Source organism: Oncorhynchus keta, chromosome 21, assembly GCF_023373465.1.
Source record: "Oncorhynchus keta strain PuntledgeMale-10-30-2019 chromosome 21, Oket_V2, whole genome shotgun sequence".
In the NCBI taxonomy this organism is placed as follows: domain Eukaryota; kingdom Metazoa; phylum Chordata; class Actinopteri; order Salmoniformes; family Salmonidae; genus Oncorhynchus; species Oncorhynchus keta.
In genome coordinates this window covers 31708157-31714609 of record NC_068441.1, presented here as the reverse complement: position 1 = coordinate 31714609, position 6453 = coordinate 31708157, and the positions used below count along the sequence as shown (strand labels likewise).

At 41.7% G+C, this 6453-nt stretch overlaps 1 pseudogene; it reads left to right on the top strand.

The window, feature by feature from the left end:
• The first annotated feature begins 238 nt into the window (after window positions 1-238).
• Window positions 239-5494, top strand: LOC118399895 (myosin heavy chain, fast skeletal muscle-like; annotated as a pseudogene).
• Window positions 5495-6453: the final 959 nt, after the last annotated feature.

Below are 6453 nucleotides of genomic sequence, written 5' to 3'. Positions count from 1 at the left end.
CTCTAGCAACTCTGGCCAGACGGGAGACTCTGACAGCACTGGAGAGGAGGAAGCACCTGTACGCAGAAGACGGAGAGACAGCCTGGTGCGGGGGGCTGCCACCGGAGGGCTGGTGCGTGGAGGTAGCACTGGATAAACCGGACTGTGCAGGCGCACTGGTGCTCTTGAGCACCGAGCCTGCCAAACCTTACCTGTTTGCATGCTCCCAGTAGCCAGGCCAGTGCAGCGAGGTGGAATAATGGGTCCAGTGGTGCCCTCTACGAGGGTCTTCAGTCCTGGGCCTGCTGCGAGGGTCCCCGCTCCAGAGGTGCCACCTAAGTGGGCCAAGACTGAGGTGGAACGGGGTCCACGTCCCGCACCCGAGCCGCTGCCGTAAGAAGGCCCACCCGGACCCTCCCCTTAGAGTCAGGTTTTGTGGCTGGAGTCCGCACACTCTGGCCGTAGAGAGGCTTTTTATTCTCTATTTTGATTAGGCCAGGGTACACCTGACTGAACTGGTTGGTGAGTCTGGAAAAAGCATCCATGAGTTGGATAAGGCAAAGAAGACTGTGGAGAATGAAAAGGCAGAAATCCCGGCTGCACTAGAAGAAGCAGAGGTGTACACCACAATAGTTTTTATCTCAACAAAGTGATCATGATAATATACATGTCATTCCTACATCACTACATTATTTAATGGTTTGGTTATTGTTCAATTCTATAGGGCACACTGGCACATGAGGAATCCAAGATTCTTCGTATACAGCTGGAGCTCAACCAGATCAAAGGGGAAGTTGACAGGAAGCTGGCGGAGAAGGATGAGGAGATAGAGCAGATCAAGAGGAACAGCCAGAGGGTGATGGACTCCATGCAGAGCATTCTGGACTCTGAGATCAGGGGTAGGAATGATGCTATGAGAGTCAAGAAAAAGATGGAGGGAGACCTCAATGAGATGGAGATTCAGCTGAGCCATGCCAACCATCAGGCTGCTGAAGCCCAGAAACAGCTGAGGAATGTCCAGGGAACATTCAAGTTTTGTATTGAGTCCCAAATGGATTGTTCTTTCTCTTTAGATGCTGTTAAAATACATTTTCCAATAATCCTCAGGATGCCCAACTGCAACTTGACGACGCCCTCCACGTCGCAGATGACATGAAGGAGCAGGTATCTATGGTGGAGCGCAGGAATAACCTAATGATGGCTGAAATTGAAGAACTGAAACAGACTGAGAGAGGCCGCAAAGTGGCGGAGCAGGAGCTGGTTGATGCCAGTGAGCGTGTAGGACTCCTGCACTCTCAGGTACATATAAAATATTAACCTTCTCTCGGTTACAAATGGGATGAGGTACAATCATGTTTTGCAATGTGATTAAATGCCCCCAATTCATACAGAATATCAGCCTCATCAACACTAAGAAGAAGCTGGAGGTTGACCTTACTCAGGTCCAAGATTAAATGGAAGACACCGTCCAGGAGGCAAGAAATGCAGAGGAGAAGGCCAAGAAGGATGTGAGTTTCATGTTCTGGCTTTTGTGTATAATATCAATATCTTACAATGTGATAAATAAAAATAGTTTGGACATTTAATTGTTCATACATCATCAGTAACTATCATATCATTTACCTTTTACAACTACTGCAGAAGTGTTCATATAATCAATGTACACAACATATTATTCCAGGCTGCCATGATGGCAGAGGAGTTGAAGAAGGAGCAGGACACCAGCTGTCACCTGGAGAGGATGAAGAAGAACCCGGAGGTCACAGTTAAGGACCTGGCACACTGCCTGGATGAGGCTGAGAACCTGGCCATGAAGGGAGGAAAGAAACAACTCCAGCAACTGGAGGCTAGGGTATGTACTATACAGTACATCATATACAGGCGTAGAGCAAGCTACATTGTATATGAGACCTTAACTGAGAAAAGTAAGGTAAGGTCCAAGAACTGGAGGGTGAAGTTGATGCTGAACAGAGACGTGGAGCTGAAGTCATTAAAGGTGTTTGCAAATGTGAAAGAAGAGTCAAGGAGCTCACCTACCAGGTATAACCATGATTCATTGATTATAAAAAGACAAGATATTGTGTACTGCAGTGGAGTATTTGACAGGACATTTCCAACTCTTGTAAATTCTACAGACTGAAGAGGAGAAGAAAAATGTGAGCAGGCTGCAGGATCTAGTGGACTAGCTTCAGTTGGAAATGAAGGCCTACAAGAGAGCGGCTGAGGAAGCTGTGAGTATCATATTCCTTTACAGAATTTTTAGTATTGGGGACATAGTTAACACATATTTTACCATCAAATCAATCAGTACATTGTGGTACTTATTTCAAATTATTAAGTTATTACTATTACTTACTATGTGTTAGTTACTTGCACCTACTTGTTTCAAATAATCATCAATAAATCAAATTTGTTATTAGGTAAAACAAATATAACAGAGAAAGTTGTTACAATTACTAAGTCATAAAGCAAAGTAGTGGCCCTGTGTGGCTCAGTTAAAAAAAATGTTTACCTTTATTTTACTAGGCAAGTCAGTTAAGAACAAATTCTTATTTTCAATGACGGCCTAGGAACAGTGGGTTAACTGCCTGTTCAGGGGTAGAACGACAGATTTGTACCTTGTCAGCTCGGGGATTTGAACTTGCAACGGTTACTAGTCCAACGCTCTAACCATTAGGCTACCCTGACGCCCCAGAGAGCATGGCGCTTGCAAAGCAAAGGGTCATGGGTTTTAACCTGATGGGGCCACTCATATGTAAAATGTATGCACAAGTGACTGTAAACTCCTTTGGATTACAGCGTCTGCTCAGTACTGTATATAGGCCTGGTAAATAATGATGGTTATGGGAAATATGTTTTCATAATCTTATCTAAGGTTCAACTTGAAGTAGAAAATAAGTAGAATACAAAATGGGATAGGTAACACAAACCAAATGATAAGAAACCTGAATAAAGGCAAACATACAGTACAAGAATCAAGTTTACTTCGACCCTCTACCTTGTAGTCTGTTTCTGTTGTACTGTTGGTATGATCTTTCTTTATTGATAAGATGATGATGATAACATAAACAATTTATAAGACATTTGAACTTCTGCATGTTTTCCCCAAACATGCAGTATAATTGTTGAATGTAGTATTTTTGTGATCCAAACAGGAGGAGCAGGCCAACACTCACCTGACCAGGTTCAGGAAGGTGCAGCATGAGCTGGAGGAAGCTCAGAAGCGTGCTGACATCTCCGAGTCCCAGGTCAACAAGCTTAGAGCCATTAGCCATGAAATTGGCAGCAAGGTACAATTCATTTAAATGCCATTTTTAAGAAATCATGACTAAAAAAATCGAATCACACAAAACAATGCATTTCTTGCTTAATCTCATTGTGCCAGTTCCATAATAGATTTTCAGGAGAAGATAGATAATACATTGCCATATAGAGCAAATGGTTAATATAACATTTCTCAAAATGCCATTATGGTAAAGGATGGCAGCAAGGAAGCAGTTGCTTTGTTGTTAAGAAAGACAGTGATAGAGCCTCATACCACAAATGACATTGCAGCCTCATCTTCCACTACACACTATTCTATTAGCTTGGTACTGTATGCATGCCTGTATGAAGGTTAACACAGATACACAAAAAAAGAGGGAAAGTCTTTCTGAAAATAACAAATTTAGCTAACTTAGTCCTATTGTTCTATGAAGAGTGTCATGTTAATATCTTGGTCATGTAAAAAAGAAAAAAAGAGGTCTTTTACCAATTAGTCATGCAAGCATTTGTCAAAGGTTAGTCCTACTGTACTAAGTGAGCAAGGACATGCTCTGTTCTTCTAATTTGTCATTTAATTCACAGGCCAAAATGTCCAGCACGTAAATCCATTTACCATCTACTTACCACAAACCAGTATTGTAAAAGAGAGTAAGCTACCTGCAAATCTTAAACTGATGGTTATCATATACATCTACTTGACACAAAATGTTAAAATGGAAGAGGTACAACATAAAAACCAACATGGTTTTGACAGATTTGTACCTTGTCAGCTCAGGGGTTTGAACTCACAACCTTCCGGTTACTAGTCCAACACTCTAACCACTAGGCTACCCTGCTGCCCGTGCCAAATCAATTCAAATTTTATTGGTCACATACACATGGTTAGCAAATGTTAATGTGAGTGTAGCAAAATGCTTATGCTTCTAGTTCCGACAATGCAGTAATATCTAACAAGTGATCTAACAAATTCATGACTACCTTATACACACAAATGTAAAGGGATGAATAAAAATATGTACATATAAATATATGGATGAGCGATGACCATGCAGCATAGGCAAGATGCTGTAGATTACATTATTAAAGTGCCGTTATTTAAAGTGACTAGTGATACCTTAATTAAATCCATTTATTACATGTATTAAAGTGGCCAGAGATTTGAGTCTGTATGTTGGCAGTGGCCACTCTATGTTAGTGATGGCTGTTTAACAGTCTGGTGGCCTTGATATGCTGTTTTTCAGCCTCTCTGTCCCAGATTTGATGCAGCTGTACTGACCTCACCTTCTAGATGATAGCAGGGTGAACAGGCAGTGGCTCGGGTGGTTGTTGTCCTTGATGATATTTTTGGCCATCCTGTGACATCGGGTGCTGCAGAGATCATCCGTTCACCTCCTCTGCATCTCACAAAGACACGGAAGTTGGAACAAAAAATCTCAAATTTGGACTCATCAGACCAAAGGACAGATTTCCACCGGTCTAATGTCCATTGCTCGTGTTTCTTGGCCCAGCAAGTATCTTCTTCTTATTGGTGTCCTTTAGTAGTGGTTTATTTGCAGCAATTCGACCATGAAGACCTGATTCGCATAGTCTCTTCTGAACAGTTGATGTTGAGATGTTTGTTGAACTCTGTGAAGCATTTATTTGTGCTGCAATCTGAGGTGCAGTTAACTCTAAAGAACTTATCCTCTGCAGCAGAGGTAACTCTGGCTCTTCCTTTCCTGTGGTGGTCCTCGTGAGAGCCAGTTTCATCATAGTGCTTGATGGTTTTAGCAATTGCACTTGAAGAAACTTTGAAAGTTCTTGATATTTTCTGGATTGACTGATGTCTTAAAGTAATGTTGGACTGTTTTTTTCTATTTGCTTATTTGAGCTGTTCTTGCCATAATATGGACTTGTTCTTTTACCAAATATGTCTATCTTCTGTATACCACTCCACCTTGGTCACAACACAACTGATTGGCTCAAACGCATTAAGAAATAAATAAATTCCACAAATTAACTTTTAACAAGGCACACCTATTCATTGAAATGCATTCCAGGTGACTACTTTATAAAGCTGGTTGAGAGAATGCCAAGCATGTGCAAAGCTGTCATCAAGGCAAAGGGTGGCAACTTTGAAGAATCTCAAATATAACATATATTTTGATTTGTTCAACACTTTTTTGGTTACTACATGATTCCATATGTGTTATTTCATAGTTTGATGTCTTCACTATTATTGTACAATGTAAAAACATATTCCAATAAAGAAAAACCCTTGAATGAGTAGGTGTGACTGGTACTGTATATACAGTGGGGTCAAAATGATTGACACCCTTGATAAAGATGAGCAATGATGTCTATATAACGAAAACAGTTCAAATACTGAGCTGTATTGTTTGCTCAAAATCTTTAGAACATTTTTGGAATGATATTATTTTATGCAATTGTTTTACAAGTAATATTTTACTTTAAAAATGTGTAAAAAGTTGAATGTTTGGTCCCATATTCCAAGCTTGTGACTCTACAAACTTGTTGGATGCATTTGCAAGACCCCAGTCTGAGGTTATGAGCACTCTGGAGATGGTTTTCATCAAGGATCTCTCTGTACTTTGCTCTGTTCATCTTTCCCTAGATCCTGACTAGTCTCCAATTCAGTGCAGCTGAAAAACGTCCCCACAGCATGATGCTGCCACCACCAGGCTTCACCATAGGGATGTTGCCAGGTTTCCTCCAAACTTGACGCTTGGCGTTAAGGCCATTAGACCAGAGGATCTTGTTTCTCATGATCTGAGTCCTTTAGGTGCCTTTTGGCAAACTCCAAGTGGGCTGTCATGTGACTTTTACTGAGGAGTGACTCCCATCTGGCCAATCTACCGTAAAGGTGGAGTGCTACAGAGATGGTTGTCCTTCTTGAAGATTCTCCCATTTCACAGAGGAACTCTGGAGCTCTGTCAGAGTGCCCATCGGGTTCTTGGTCACCTCCCTGACCAAGGCCCCGATTGCTCAATCTGGCTGGGTGGCCAGCTCTAGGAAGAGTCTTGGTGGTTCCAAACTTCTTCGATTTAAGAATAATGGTGCCACTGTGTCCTTCAATGCTGCAGAAATGTTTTGGTACCCTTTCCCAGATCTGTGACTCGACCCTATCCTGTCTCGGAGCTGTAAGGATACTTCCTTTGACCTCTGACAAGCGCTGTTAACTGTGGGATGTTATATAGACAGATGTGTGGA